General features: G+C 40.6%; 2 protein-coding genes and 1 pseudogene across 17 annotated transcripts in view; all 3 read right to left on the minus strand.

Annotated features, from left to right (window-relative positions):
- Positions 1-15469, minus strand: part of TFDP2 (transcription factor Dp-2) — a 197132-nt gene that overhangs the window by 87308 nt on the left and 94355 nt on the right. The gene's annotated exons all lie outside the window — the stretch shown is intronic.
- XPC (XPC complex subunit, DNA damage recognition and repair factor) overlaps positions 2625-15469 on the minus strand; it is a 286669-nt gene continuing 273824 nt past the window's right edge. Inside the window, exon 17 of the transcript XR_010727308.1 lies at positions 2625-2683. The gene's annotated coding sequence lies outside the window, so the exon portion shown is untranslated. The remainder of the gene's footprint in view (positions 2684-15469) is intronic.
- LOC136314544 (G1/S-specific cyclin-E2 pseudogene) lies at positions 13240-14990 on the minus strand (annotated as a pseudogene).

The raw sequence follows: 15469 nt of genomic DNA on the forward strand, positions 1-15469 counted from the left end.
ATATATATATTTTTTTTTTTCATTTTTCTGAAGCTGGAAACAGGGAGAGACAGCCAGACAGACTCCCGCATGCGCCCGACCGGGATCCACCCGGCACGCCCACCAGGGGCGACGCTCTGCCCACCAGGGGGCGATGCTCTGCCCATCCTGGGCGTCGCCATGTTGCGACCAGAGCCACTCTAGCGCCTGGGGCAGAGGCCACAGAGCCATCCCCAGCGCCCGGGCCCTCTTTGCTCCAATGGAGCCTTGGCTGCGGGAGGGGAAGAGAGAGACAGAGAGGGAAAGCGCGGTGGAGGGGTGGAGAAGCAAATGGGCGCTTCTCCTATGTGCCCTGGCCGGAATCGAACCCGGGTCCTCCGCACGCTAGGCCGACGCTCTACCGCTGAGCCAACCGGCCAGGGCTTGCAAATATATTTTTAAAACTGAAAATACAACCTATATGAACTTGTATCTTTTCAGCTTCTAAAAATCTGTTTTCACTATCAGATGTGAAATCACTATAATATTTGAATAAAAGAATTGGTTAATATTCCATACACTAAGTTTTTATGGACTATCAGATTTCAGAGGAGTTTTGAATTAAAAAAGAAACTTGGAGGCCCTGGCTGGTTGGCTCAGTGGTAGAGCGTAGGCCTGGCGTGCGGAAGTCCCGGGTTCGATTCCCGGCCAGGGCACACAGGAGAAGCGCCCATCTGCTTCTCCACCCCTACCCCTCTCCTTCCTCTCTGTCTCTCTCTTCCCCTCCCGCAGCCAAGGCTCCATTGGAGCAAAGATGGCCCGGGCACTGGGGATGGCTCCTTGGCCTCTGCCCTAGGCGCTAGAGTGGCTCTGGTCGCAACAGAGCGACACCCCGGAGGGGCAGAGCATCGCCCCTGGTGGGCAGAGCATCGTCCCCTGGTGGGCGTGCCAGGTGGATCCCGGTCGGGCGCATGCGGGAGTCTGTCTGACTGTCTCTCCCCGTTTCCAGCTTCAGAAAAATACAAAAAAAAAAAGAAAAAAGAAAAAGAAAGAAACTTGGAAATTTCACAGCATCCAATCATTCTTATATATTAAAATCTTACATGTTTACATGCATTTACATGCCCGCACTGAAAAAGATGTTTAACTCTCCATCCTGCTTCTAATCATCTTGATTACCTTCCAAAAACTACACAGAGAAAAGAGTGCAGGCCTCTACCCATCAGGTCAGCCAATAGTGCTCACCATGTTACCCGAGGCCAGGACAGGGGCTAGATATGATCACACCTACTCTGTTACAGTCTTAAAAAAAAAAAGGAATTAAATCTTCCCAGTAAACGCACCATACTTTTTTTTTTTTTTTAAAGAGAGGGCGAGAGAGAGACAGAGAGAGAGAAGGGGGAGGAGCTGGAAGCATCAACTCCCATATGTGCCTTGACCAGGCAAGCCCAGGGTTTTGAACCGGCAACCTCAGCATTTCCAGGTCGACACTTTATCCACTGCGCCACCACAGGTCAGGCAACGCACCATACTTTTAAACAGCAGAGCAATCCCACTTCACCCCACCCCGATTCCCCAAAGCTGGACAATGATAACAAGTACAAATAAAATATCCATACATTTAGTATATGTTCTAACAAAAAACTCAACTGCACCCCAAGGTCAGGAAGACATGTGATGGATGAGGTCAAGGACAGACAAAATGAAGTGGCACCAAAGTGGGATTCCACTGTTTCTGCAAGAGCAAGCCTTCTTTTCCCTAGCTATCATTCACTCCTCTCTTTACCAATACTTAGCACCAGGCACTGAATGAGACAGCAAACTGACCTGCTCCCTATTCTCTACTCCACAGATCTGACCTTAAGCCTATCTCTAATCTACATTATATTTCCTTCTCCCTGTCTGCCTTCCTTGGCAGTGCCTTTTCTCCAGTCCCAATTCTTTATTTGCACTGCCCTTCAATCTCCCAAACCTTTCTCAGCAGGCAGCATAACTTCTACCTTCTGTGTTCCTTTACACTTGTTGCCCACAAGTGAACGACACAGTGTGGGGAAATTTATGAGTCTTCCCAATGGCAAAATAAAATGCACCTTATGTAAGTCCTCTCAAATAATTTCCCTTACATAGAAAAATCCACTGAAGTAAAATATTATTTACAACTACTAAGTATCTGGAAAACACCAAAGAGGGTTAGGCATTCTCTCCCCTAAATTTATATGCTAATTTATTTGGACCAGAGTTGGCCAGGTTTCTTGGAAACCTAACCAAATATTAACTACATTTTACAAATACATTTATATTCTAAATGACACTATAATAGCACAATAATAGCCTTTATTTGCTCCACTGCTGCTAAATGTAACTATCTACCAGATCATATTATGAGGGCATGGAAATTAGCTATGCTGATTTTCTACACATACTCACATTTTCAAGTACAATGTCTAATCTTGTTTCCAGGTTTTTTTCCTAAAATACACACCACTTCTCTGATTTATTATAATTTTTTATATATTTTTTAATTTTTTTTTTATTTATTTACTTTTTTAGAGTTTATTTATTCATTTTTATTAGAAAGAGAGGAAAGAGATAGAACAGGGGGAGGAGCAGGAAGCATCAACTCCCATATGTGCCTTGACCAGGCAAGCAGAGGGTTTCGAACCGGCGACCTCAGCATTCCAGGTCGACGCTTTATCCACTGCGCCACCACAGGTCAGGCCCACTTCTCTGATTTAAAAACAAAACAAAAGAGTTAAGAAATACAACTTCCAATGACCTCATAATGTCTAGAGCTACAGTATCAAAATGGTAGTAGCCTTAGACACATGTGGACATTTAAATTCAAATTAATTAAGTTAGATAAGTTAAAATTTTAATTTCCCAATTGTACTAGACACATGTTAAACCTCAAGGCTAACAGCTACTGTACTGAACACTGCAGATACAAAACATTTCTATCACTGCAGAGAGTTCCATTAAACATTTCTGGTCTAGACAAGAGCAGCCTATCTAGTCCAAAATGTCTTTCCCCCTCTCGTTTACCTTTTCAAAGTCTACCCGCTGTGCAGCATCCCAGAGTAGTTCCAACTCTATTATAAGAACCTTTCTTACATCTATGCCTATGTCTACCCTAACCACCTTCCTCTAAATTCCTATATAAAATATATAAAAACATCAAGACCAATATGGCTAAGATAAATTGTGTTAATAAAACTTGGTACAGTTTAAATTATAAAATTTTAATTTATTGATTGATTTTAGAGAGAGAGAGGAAGGGAGAAACAGAGAAAAACACTGGGCCTGACCTGTGGTGGCGCAGTGGATAAAGCGTCGACCTGGAAATGCTGAGGTCGCCAGTTTGAAACCCTGGGCTTGCCTGGTCAAGGCACATATGGGAGTTGATGCTTCCAGCTCCTCCCCCCCTTCTCTCTCTCTGTCTGTCTCTCGCTCTCTGTCTTTCCCTCTCCTCTCTAAAATGAATAAAAAATAAAAAAATAAAAAAAAGAAAAACACTGATTTGTTGTTCCACTTATTTATGCATTCATTGCTTGATTCTTCTATGTGCCCTGACTGGGGATTGAACCTGCAATGTTGGTGTATAGGGATGACACTAACCAAAAGCGCTACCCAGCCAGAACCTAAATTATAAATATTTTAGTTAAGTTACACGATAGTCTTAAGGAGCTGTTGCCAAAGCTGCTAAAGTATGTTTATTCAATCTATACATATTTAGTAACTGTTGACAATGTGCCAGACATTAGAAGGGGGCCGAAAAATGCACTGGTGAAGGAAAAGATATAATCCATAGCCTCAAGGAGTCCAAGTCTAACTGAGGAAACACTATGCACAAGTAAACAGATACAAAAATATCAATTGTGTTCATTGCCATGAAAGAATCTAGTGGACATTAGAAAGCTGAGAGAGGCATTACATGTATGCTGTTTTAGATAAGGTTCGGGAAGATCTCTCTGAGCGGAGTGATATTTAAACTGCAACCTGTAAGATGAGGAAGTGTCACCCCATAAAGTGGGGGAAAGAGAATTTCAAGCAGAAGAATAGAACTGCGAAGAGGCTCACATTACCCATAACTAAAAGTAAAGCAAACAGATTGAAACTGAGGAAGTCAAATGAAAATACACATAATGAAATGCTTATAGAAAAAAGTAACTAATTTTGGTTATTTATACAAAATAGTAGAAGGAACCCACTTCTTATTTGCTTATCTGGGGCTATAGCAAAGAACATAGGGAAAGAATCAATCAGGTGTCATTCTGAGCAGAAGACTAAAATGGAACACAAAGATGATCAGGCCTCAATAAATATTTTCTAATCACAATCATGAATGCATAATAATGCATTGCACTGGATGTGTCATATTTTTATTTCCATAAAATGAATATTTATACAGCCTCCATATTTTGTCATTATAAATAATTATGTAATAAACATTTCTACACTCAAATTTCTTACTCTTTTCTAATCACAACCTACCAAAAAGGTTTCTATTGGGTCAAAGAATATTAACTATCTTAAGGGGTTTAGTATGCATTACCAATTTGTTTCCCAGAGTGTCTGCTGACTCACACTAACACTAGAAGTAGATATGAAAAATAAGTAGCTAAGAAGATAATAATAGAAGTAGAATAAGAAGTGGAGATGAAATGAAGACACCATGTTCTCACACCTTTGCCAACACAGATCACAATTTTAAGAAAGTCTTTGTTAATCTGATATAGGGAAAGGTTGTTTTTAAGTAGCTTTTTACAGTCTGACCAGTGGTGGTGCAGTGGATAGAGCATCAACCTGGGATACTGAGGTCTCAGGTTCCAAACCTCCAAGGTCACCAGCTTGAGCACAGGCTCATTTAGCTGGAGCATGGGATAATCGAAATGATCCCATGGTTACTGGCTTAAAGCCCAAGGTCACTAGCTTGAGCAAGGGGTCACTGGCTTGGCTTAAGAATGTATGAGAAGCCGTGCGGAGGACCCGGGTTCGATTCCCGGCCAGGGCACACAGGAGAAGCGCCCATTTGCTTCTCCACCCCTCCGCTGCGCTTTCCTCTCTGTCTCTCTCTTCCCCTCCCGCAGCCAAGGCTCCATTGGAGCAAAGATGGCCCGGGCCCTGGGGATGGCTCTGTGGCCTCTGCCTCAGGCGCTAGAGTGGCTCTGGTCGCAACATGGCGACGCCCAGGATGGGCAGAGCATCGCCCCCTGGTGGGCAGAGCGTCGCCCCTGGTGGGCGTGCCGGGTGGATCCCGGTCGGGTGCATGCGGGAGTCTGTCTGACTGTCTCTCCCTGTTTCCAGCTTCAGAAAGAAAAAAAAAATAAAAATAAAAAAAAATAAAAAAAAAAGAATGTATGAGAAGCAATCAACGAACAACTAAAATGACACAACTAAGAGCTGATGCTTCTCATCTCTCTCCCTTCCTATCTGTCTCTCCCTGCCACAAAATAAAATTAAATTAAATTAAAATATATAAAAGCATATAGAAGAAAATAAAAATTATCTACAATTCAAACAAGAATATTAATATATCAATACACATATCACTTTTTCCATGCTACATATTTTTCTTTCTCAAAAAAGGGAGGTAGATCATACTATATGTGTTGGTTTAGTAACTTTTTAAAATTTAATAAATTAGTTTATAGTATTTATAGACAACCACCATGCTAGTGTCACAATGTACATTTGACCATTGAACATGCAGAGGTGAGAGGCACCAAGCCCCATGCAGTTGAAAATTCATGTATAACTTCTGCCTCCCCAAAAACTTAATTACTACTATCCTACTGTTGATCAGAGGGAAGTCTTATCAATAACATAAACAGTCAATTAACACATTTTGTTTGTTATATTTATTATATACAGTATTCTTACAATAAAGCTAGAAGAAATGTTAAGAAAATCATGAAGAAAAAATAATTTATTGAAAAAAAAGTCCACATAACAAACCCTTGTTGTTCAAATGTCAAAAATACTCAGCTACACTAAAAATAACTATATAGTGCCCTTGCCGGTTAGCTTGGCCAGTTAGAGCATCATCCCAAAACACCAAGGTTGTGGGCTCAATACCCAGTCAGAGCACATATGGGAAGCAACCAATGAATTCACAACTAAGTGGAACAGCAAATGAATGCTCCTCCTCTTCATCTCTCCCCACTCCTCTCTCTGTCTAAAATCAATTAATAAAAAAATAAATAACTATTATATAGAGTAGTTATTTATCACATTGCTTCCAAATTTTCACACTTACTAAGAAGGTTATGGTAAACATTCTTTGCTAATATCTTTCCACATATCTTTCTTTAATTATGATAAATCCATAGAAGAGAAAATGCTGGGTCAGAGCATATATATTTTTATGCCTTTTGATATGTACTGAACAAATTATCCTCCAGAGAGGCTATATCATTCTGAGTTTCCATACTCTCCCCTACTACCCCAAAATGTATATTAACAAAAAAAATAAACAACAAATAAATCACTTTGCTAATGTGACATGGGCTTTTGTCATTTAAATTTGCATTTTGATTACTGATGAAATTGAACATATTCAAATTTTTATTATCAATTTGCATTTCTTCTTTTGTGAATTTCCCATTCTGCTATGCCGTTTTTTCTTGCATGCCATCATTTGATTTATTTATTTGTATTACATTTTGTTACCATGTTTACTGTATGAAGCCTCCTCTGATCTGTGACAGTTTCTCAGATCTCTTATTTTTTTAATATTTTTTTAAAAAATATGATGAGAAGGTAGGAGAAAGAAACATCATTGTTCCACTTATTTATGCATTTATTGGTTGATTCTTTTTATTTTTTTCTTTTCCATTGGTAGATTCTTATATGTGCCTACAACCTTGGCATATAAGAACAATGCTCTAACTAAGCTACCCAGCCAGGGAGATCTGTCTTGTTTTTTGATGACCTTGAGGAGTACTGGTCAAGTATTTTCTAAAATGCTATACAATCTGGGTTTGTCTCATTCTTTTTCTCATTGTTAGACTAGGATTATAATGAGTTTTTGGGAGAAAGGTGACATTACATCATATCAAGGGCACATACAATCAACATGACTTACGATATAATTAATCTTGAGGCTCACCTGGCCAACATGGTGTTTTCTAGGTTTCTCCACTGTATAAAGTTACTCCTCCAAAGCCACCCCATATCTCCATACACTGAAGCACAACACTACTGCAGTGCACATTCAAGGGGGGATTAGAGGATTTAAGCTTTACCCCCCCCCCAGGCGTATCTACATAAATCTCACTGGGGAACAACTTTTTTTTCATTTTCTGTTGCATGAGGTTTTAGAACTGTTTCTATATATTTCTGCATTGCTCATTCCAAATCTGAAATCCGTTTTTTGGTGCATGCTCTAGTTTTTATGCAATTTTAATTTCTTTTTGTTATAGTTATTGGCATGCATTGGTTTTTAAATTGGAGTTAAAGGGTAGCGACTCATGAATTGCCACAAGGCAATTAATGTTTTACAAACACCATTTTTACATAATTGTAGTTGTTTTTAAAGGTAAAAAATTATTATCTGATAAAAACACCCTCTTGTTTTAAGATTGAATCATGGCTTCTTTGAGTAGGCGTAAATGTAAGAATAGTCCTTACACCTTCTGTTCTATATGTGGCTGTTACACACTTCAACGTCAAAGGTGCAATATTTCATCATTTGTGAAACATGCATATATTGCCTATTTTCAAGTTCCCCTTGGCGATCAAGACAAGAATTGGGCTCCTCATAATTGCGTGTCATAATTGAGAGGAAATGCTTCGTGACTGGCCAAAAGGAAAACGCAAAGGAATGCCTTTTGGTATTTCCATGGTTTGGTGTGAACATAAGGCCCACAGCAGTGACTGTTATTTCTGTCTGATCCATACAAAGGACACTGGCAAGAAAAAACGGCATGATTGCATATCCTAATATTCCTTCAGCAATATGACCTATCCCACACTCTGAGACACTCCCAGTTCCAGTTTTCAATGGTTTTATTTCTTCTAAGGATGAAGAAAGTGAACACGGTGATCAAGTGTACTTTGATAAGATGCATGAGGAAATGGTTGTAGAATTTGAAGGGTCTTTTTCTGATGCCAAGCAGACATTAACCCCTCAGCAGTTTAGTCAACTCGAATTGAATGACTTAGTAAGAGATTTGGGCCTATCAAAGAAAGCAGCTGAGATATTAGCCTCCAGGCTTCGAGAAAAGAATGTACTTTACCGGTCAGCTAAAGTATCCCATTTCAGGAAGCGTGAACAAACTTTTGTGGACTTCTTTCTCTGAAAACAAACACTTTGTTTACTGTCATGATATCAGTAGTCTTCTTAGCCAGCTAGGTGTTACCACTTACAGTCCAACAGAATGGCAGCTATTTCTTGACAGCTCTAAACGGAGTCTGAAATGTGTTCTCCTACACAACGGTAATGTTTATATAGCGGTTCCAATTGGTTATTCAATTCATCTGCGAGAAGATTATAATAACATAAAAACTGTCCTCGACTTTCTGAAGTATGAGGAGCATAACTGGATCATTTGTGTGGATCCTAAAATGGTAAATTTCCTGCTAGGATAAAAGAGAGGTTTCACTAAGTATCCTTGCTTTCTGTGTTTGTGGGACAGCCAAGCTCAGGAAAAACACTGGACACAGAAGGAGTGGCCGAAACATGAAGCTCTGGAAATAGGAATGCAAAATATTGTGAATGAACCTGTAGTTAATCGATACAGGATCATTTTCCCCCCACTTCACATCAAACTTGGCTTAATGAAGCAGTTTGTTCAGGCTATGAATAGAGAAAATGAATGCTTTCAACATATTTCTGCTTTTCCTGCCTTGTCTTTCGAGAAGATAAAAGCAAGTATATTAGATGGACCTCAAATTTGAACCCTCATACGTGACGAAGAATTTGCCAGGAAGATGAATAAGGAGGAGAAAGCAGCATGGCAGTCTTTTGTGGCAGTTACAAAGAACTTCCTTGGCAACTAAAAAGCAGAAAACTATGAACTTCTGGTTCGAAGGATGCTGTTGGCTTTCTGCGACATTGGATGTAACATGAGCGTTAAGATTCACTTCCTGAACAGTCACCTTGATAAGTTTCCCGAAAATCTTGGAGCTGTTAGTGATGAGCAGGGAAAACGCTTTCATCAAGATCTGAAGACGATGGAGGAGTGTTATGGGGCGATGGGACAGAAATATGATGGCAGACTACTGCTGGAGTTTTATGATTAAAATAAGTGTTTTAATATGTTCTATTTTGAAATTGTAGACAAATTTTGATGCAATCATATCTTTTAGTGTATTAGTATATTTACTGCATTATATAAATTATTATATTTTCACAAAGATGATGCCTGAGAAGACATTCTACTTCATTATGTTAAGACTAAATGTTGAAAATTTTACATTAAGATGAAAACCTAAAATCTTGAATTGCAAAAAAACTATAGCTTACAGAGAAAAACTAATGTCAGATTTAAGATCAGCACACTCGAGTTAGGGTAAGAACAAGTGTTTTTGTGGATACAACAAAAATTTTATTCCTGTGTTATTTGTGATTCTATATGGGAGACTCTTTCCCCCACATGTTTATTCAGTCAATTATTTACATAAGCCTGACCATAGTAGTGCAGTGGATAAAGTATTGAACTAAGACGCTGAGGGCCCACGTTCACAACCTTAAGGTTGCTGGCTTGAGCACAGGCTCACCAGCTTTAGTGCGGGGTCACTGGCTTGAGCATGGAATCATTGGTATTATCCCACATTCACTGGTTTAAGCCCACAAGTCGCTGGCTGGAGCCCAAGGTTGCTGGCTTGAGCCAGGGGTCACTGGCTCAGCTGGAACCACTCCATCAAGTCACATATGAGAGGCAATCAATGAGCAACTAAGTGCCACAACTATAAGTTGATGCTTCTCATTTCTCTCCCTAGTTAAAAAAAAAAAAAAAGAAAAATCATTTACGTAAGTATGTATTGATCTGCATTTATTTTATACTTTAGGTTAAAATCCAACATCATTATTTATTTTGTTGCTTAAATTGCTCCAGTTTTGGCCATTGGAAGCTTTTTCAGGTTGGCTCTTGCATTGTTTTCACATATTCCATCACTTTGCTTGTTTTAATATTTCTGTATTTTCTGGTACTATAAAATACTCCAGGCCTGACCTGTGGTGGCGCAGTGGATAAAGCGTCGACCTGGAAATGCTGAGGTTGCTGGTTCAAAACCCTGGGCTTGCCTGGTCAAGGCACATATGGGAGTTGATGCTTCCAGCTCCTCCCCCCTTCTCTCTCTCTGTCTCTCTCTCTCCCTCTCTCTCTTCTCTAAAAAAAAAAAAAATGAATAAATAAAATAAAATAAAAATACTCCAAACGATCCTATAGATTAGCTATTTTTCCAAGAAGCCTTGGATCCCTTTATAAGAGAATAGTATTAGAAACCAAGGTCTGGATGGTAGAAGACATTAGCAGTTTTCATTTTATTTTATTTATTTATTGTATTTTTTTTTTTTTTTTTTTGCATTTTTCTGAAGCTGGAAACAGGGAGAGACAGTCAGACAGACTCCCGCATGCGCCCGACCGGGATCCACCCGGCACACCCACCAGGGGGCGACGCTCTGCCCACCAGGGGGCGATGCTCTGCCCATCCTGGGCGTCGCCATGTTGCGACCAGAGCCACTCTAGCGCCTGGGGCAGAGGCCACAGAGCCATCCCCAGCGCCCGGGCCATCTTTGCTCCAATGGAGCCTTGGCTGCGGGAGGGGAAGAGAGAGACAGAGAGGAAGGCGCGGCGGAGGGGTGGAGAAGCAAATGGGCGCTTCTCCTATGTGCCCTGGCCGGGAATCGAACCCAGGTCCTCCGCACGCTAGGCCGACACTCTACCGCTGAGCCAACCGGCCAGGGCCTATTTATTGTATTTTTCTGACGTGAAGCGGGGAGGCAGAGAGACAGATGCCTGCATGCGCCAGACCAGGATCCACCCAGCATATCCACTAGGGGACAATGTTCTGCCCATCCAAGGCATTGCTCTGTTGCAACCAGAGCCATCCTCAGCACCCAAACCAACTTTGCTTCAATGGAGCCTTGGCTGTAGAAGGGGAAAAGATAAGAGAGAAAGAAGAGAGAAAGGGTGTAGAAGCAGATGCGCGCTTCTCCTGTGTGCCCTGGCTGGGAATCGAACCCAGGACTTACACACACTGGGTTGATGCTCTACCAATGAGCCAACCCGCCAGGGCCGACATTATTAGTTTGTAAAAATTCAAATAAGATTTGACTGAAATGGTATTACATAATTTTTATTTGCTTTGAAAAGAACTTTCTGGCCTGACCTGTGGTGGCGCAGTGGATAAAGCGTCGATCTGAAAATGCTGAGGTCGCCGATTCGAAACCCTGGGCTTGCCAGGTCAAGGCACATATGGGAGTTGATGCTTCCAGCTCCTTCCCCCTGTCTCTCTCTCCTCTCTCTCTCCTTCTCTCTCTCTTCTCTAAAATGAATAAAAAAAAATAAAAAATAAAAAAACTTTTTTTTTTTTTGTATTTTTCTGAAGCTGGAAACAGGGAGAGACAGTCAGACAGACTCCCGCATGCGCCTGACTGGGATCCACCCGGCACGCCCACCAGGGGGATGCTCTGCCCCTCCGGGGCGTCCCTCTGTTGCAACCAGAGCCACTCTAGCGCCTGAGGCAGAGGCCAAGGAGCCATCCTCAGCACGCAGGCCATCTTTGCTCCAATGGAGCCTCAGCTGCGAGAGGGGAAGAGAGAGACAGAGAGGAAGGAGAGGGGGAGGTGTGGAGAAGCAGATGGGTGCTTCTCCTGTGTGCCCTGGCCGGGAATCGAACCCAGGACTTCTGCACGCCAGGCGGACGCTCTACCACTGAGCTAACCGGCCAGGGCCTTAAAAAGAACTTTCAATTTTAAAATACTTACTTTTCCCTTCCAGGAATATAAAATGACTTTCATTTACTGAGTTGTCTTTTATTAATAAAACAATTGCTTTTTCTAGTATATCTTAGTGATAATATTTAAATGTCACTTAATATTTCCTCCATCTGCTAGTGTAGATCTTCCAAACCTTACAAAGTCTCCAACAGCCTGCGAGAAATTCTGTGAGCCTTTTTCTTTGTAAACAGGTTTAAATTTTATTTTCAAGAATCAATTACTGCCTGACCTGTGGTGGCGCAGTGGATAAAGCGTCGACCTGGAAATGCTGAGGTCGCCGGTTGGAAACCCTGGGCTTGCCTGGTCAAGGTACATATGAGAGTTGATGCTTCCAGCTCCTCCCCCCTTCTCTCTCTGTCTCTCCTCTCTCTGTCTCTCCCTCTCCTCTCTAAAATGAATAAATAAAAAATTTTTAAAAAATCAATTGCAAGAGTACATGAATTGTGAGCATCTAAAAAATAGATTCAAAGTACTATATCATTTAATATACCTTTTATTTTTTTATTTTTGTGTGTGGCAGAGACAGAGTCTGAGAGAGGGACAGACAGGAAGGGAGAGAAATGAGAAACATCAATTCTTCGTTGGGGCTCCTTAGTTGTTCATTGATTGCTTTCTCATATGTGCTTTGATCAGGTGGCTACAGAAGACCAAGTAACCCCTTGCTTGACTTAGGATCAAGCTGGTGAGCTTTGCTTAAAGCCGATGAGCCCAACCTCGGGGTCTCAAACCTGGGTCCTCCACATCCCAGTCCAATGCTCTATCCATTGTGCCACCGCCTGGTCAGTCTAATATGCCTTTTAAAGTATCACTTATCTACTCTAAAACTTATTGATAAAGTTCCTCATTTATCAAGATAAACATAGTAACACTGGGTCAAAAATTTTTTATGTTATACCGTATTTCCCCATGTATAAGATGCTCCCATGTATAAAATGCACCTTAATTTGGGGGCCTGAAATTTGAAAAAAAATAATTACATAAAGTTATTGAACTAAGTTTTATTCATCATAAAATTCATACAACTTCTCAAGCAGGAAATGCAAGTAAAAACATCTACAACCACTGTGTAAGATGTACCCAGTTTTCAGACCCCAAATTTTTTTAAAAGGGGTGTCTTATACATGGGGACATACGGTAAATTGTAGCTGGCTTCTATCCAGTCACCTTGGGAATGAATTCATTTTTATAAACAAGTCCTGCTGTTTCTTTAAACAGCTTCCTTAGTGCCAATTTTAAGTGTTTTCTTTTTTTTTAAATTAAAGAATAGCAGTGAAATTACTGAATGGGCTAGGACAGATATAGCACTATTTTCCTATAAAGCTTTAGTAGTTAAATTTTTATGAAATTCTACTCAATACTCCGTGAATGACTGTTCGCTTATTAACTTCTTTAGTATTTCCTGGTGGTTTTTCAGTGCTCCTTAGTGGTGTCATAATGCTTCCATTAAATACTTGTGACAACTGTCCCCCTTCCTGAAGGTGTTTATGTAATTTAGTTCCTCCAGCATAGCCATATAACTTGTATGTACCTGAATATTGTGTCTGTCTTCCATAGAAATCTTTAAAATCTTCAGCTTCGGCCCTGGACAGGTGTGGTTCAGTGGATAGACTATGGTCCTAACACGTCGAGTCGTGGGTGAGGAGCGACCAGAGAGTGCCCCACTAAATGGAATACCTAAGTGAAACAAGAAGTTGATGCTTCTCTCTCTCTTTCTCTCTCTCAAATCAATGGCAAAGCACAATCTTCAGCTTCCTGGACTAGTACTTTTCACTACACTGACAAAAGTAAAAGTCACCATTCAATCTACACATTCAGAAATGCTGTCCAATTCCAAAACTGAGGCTTTTTAAATGACTTCAATAGAGGAAAATGGCACAAGGTAGAAGCTAGTGTTCTCTACTGGAACTCGAATGACTCAATGGCTAGAATACACAGATCTGAAAGCTGAGCTATGAAGAAACTTTTCTTCAGAATACTGAGGTAGAACTTTAGGAGCAGAGATTTAGCCAGGAGAGGACTGTTACATAACAAAGTTCCCATTCTGAAGCCTCTAATATAAGTTCCATCCTTAAGATATCCTCTTCACTGCAAGGACCATCAGTGACATAACAAATTTGGAACTCAGAAGCACAGATATTCTAAAGTTTGGAAGCAATGAATAATGAGGTAATTCCAATGAGCTAAAGCATATTTTTAATTATAACCTTTTGTGTTAACATAAATCTATCAAAAAGTCTTGTGCAAGATAAAATGTTTCCCTATGAAGTGTGTATACTTCACATACTTCCAAAACCCAGTCTAGAAGGACTGAGCTAATCTGTGGTTCCAAGTCAGAATGCAGAACTTCAAAATGTTTGTCATGAACATACTGGGTCATCCTTTGAATATTCCCAGCTTTAAACAGGCAAAGGTGAAGGATTAATAAAAATATTTTTAAATCTGCCTGACCTGTAGTGGTGCAGTAGATAAACTATTGACCTGGAATGCTGAGGTCACCAGTTGGAAATAACTGGCTTGCCTGGTCAAAGCGCATATGGGAGTTGATGTTTCCTGCTTCTCCCCCCTTCTCTCCCTCTCTCTTTCTCTCCCTCCCTCCCTCCCTCCCCCCTTTCTAAAATAAATAAATAAATAAATAAAAATAATATATAGAAATTTTTAAAAGGTTTTTAAATCGTCATTTATAAATCTGGAGAAGTCCCTTGTTCCTATTTCTTCACAGTGTGTTTCAATAATACAAAGACTGATCCCCCCAGATAATACAGGTAGCCAACAATTTCTAATTTCATATGGATGATGATTCTTGGCGATCTCCTTTTTTCATTTTTTGACAACCAGGGCTGTTTTTCTTCTATTCTTGGCCTGAATTATCTGTGCTTCTTGGGGGGAATCAGTCTGACTGGGCTGGGGCTGATGCTTAGCTTGTAAGCAGCTATTGTGTCCTGACATTCTCTTTGGGTATATGAAACCTCGCCAAACCCACTATGGCTCAGTTCTCCTGCGAGCCTTCAGAGGAGTGATCTTCAGCCTTGGCTACATGTTAGAATCAACTGGAAAACTTAAAACATGTCCCAGTCACATCTCAAACCAATTCAGAAATCTGTGGGGATGGGAAGAGGTATATATTGTTCAAAAGATCGTAGGTGATTCCAACGTGTATCTAAATTAAAAAAACAGCCTTAGTTTTTTTTGTTGTTCGTGTTTGTTTGTTCTCTTAGAATTTTCTTTTTCCTTTTTTAAAATATTTTTCAAGACTTTATTGATTTTAGGGGGGGGGGGCGGAAGGAGCAGGAAGCATCAACTCGCATATGTGCCTCAACCAGGCAAGCCCGGGGTTTTGAACCAGCAACTTCAGCATTCCATCCAGATCAATGCTTTAGCCACTGCACCACCACGGGTCCAGCAGAGCCTTAGTTTTTAATGTGCCTCATTAAAAGCTCATTCTCAGTTAAGTAGTGCTGAGTAACAAACGCTGCCTCCACTAGGCACAGATCACCTCCCCCTTCCTCTGCAGAAACACTGTGGGTCTATGAAATGCCAAAGCTTCAAATTTTACCTTTTCTGAAATAC

The sequence above is a fragment of the Saccopteryx bilineata genome, chromosome 10, assembly GCF_036850765.1.
Source record: "Saccopteryx bilineata isolate mSacBil1 chromosome 10, mSacBil1_pri_phased_curated, whole genome shotgun sequence".
NCBI classification, from domain to species: domain Eukaryota; kingdom Metazoa; phylum Chordata; class Mammalia; order Chiroptera; family Emballonuridae; genus Saccopteryx; species Saccopteryx bilineata.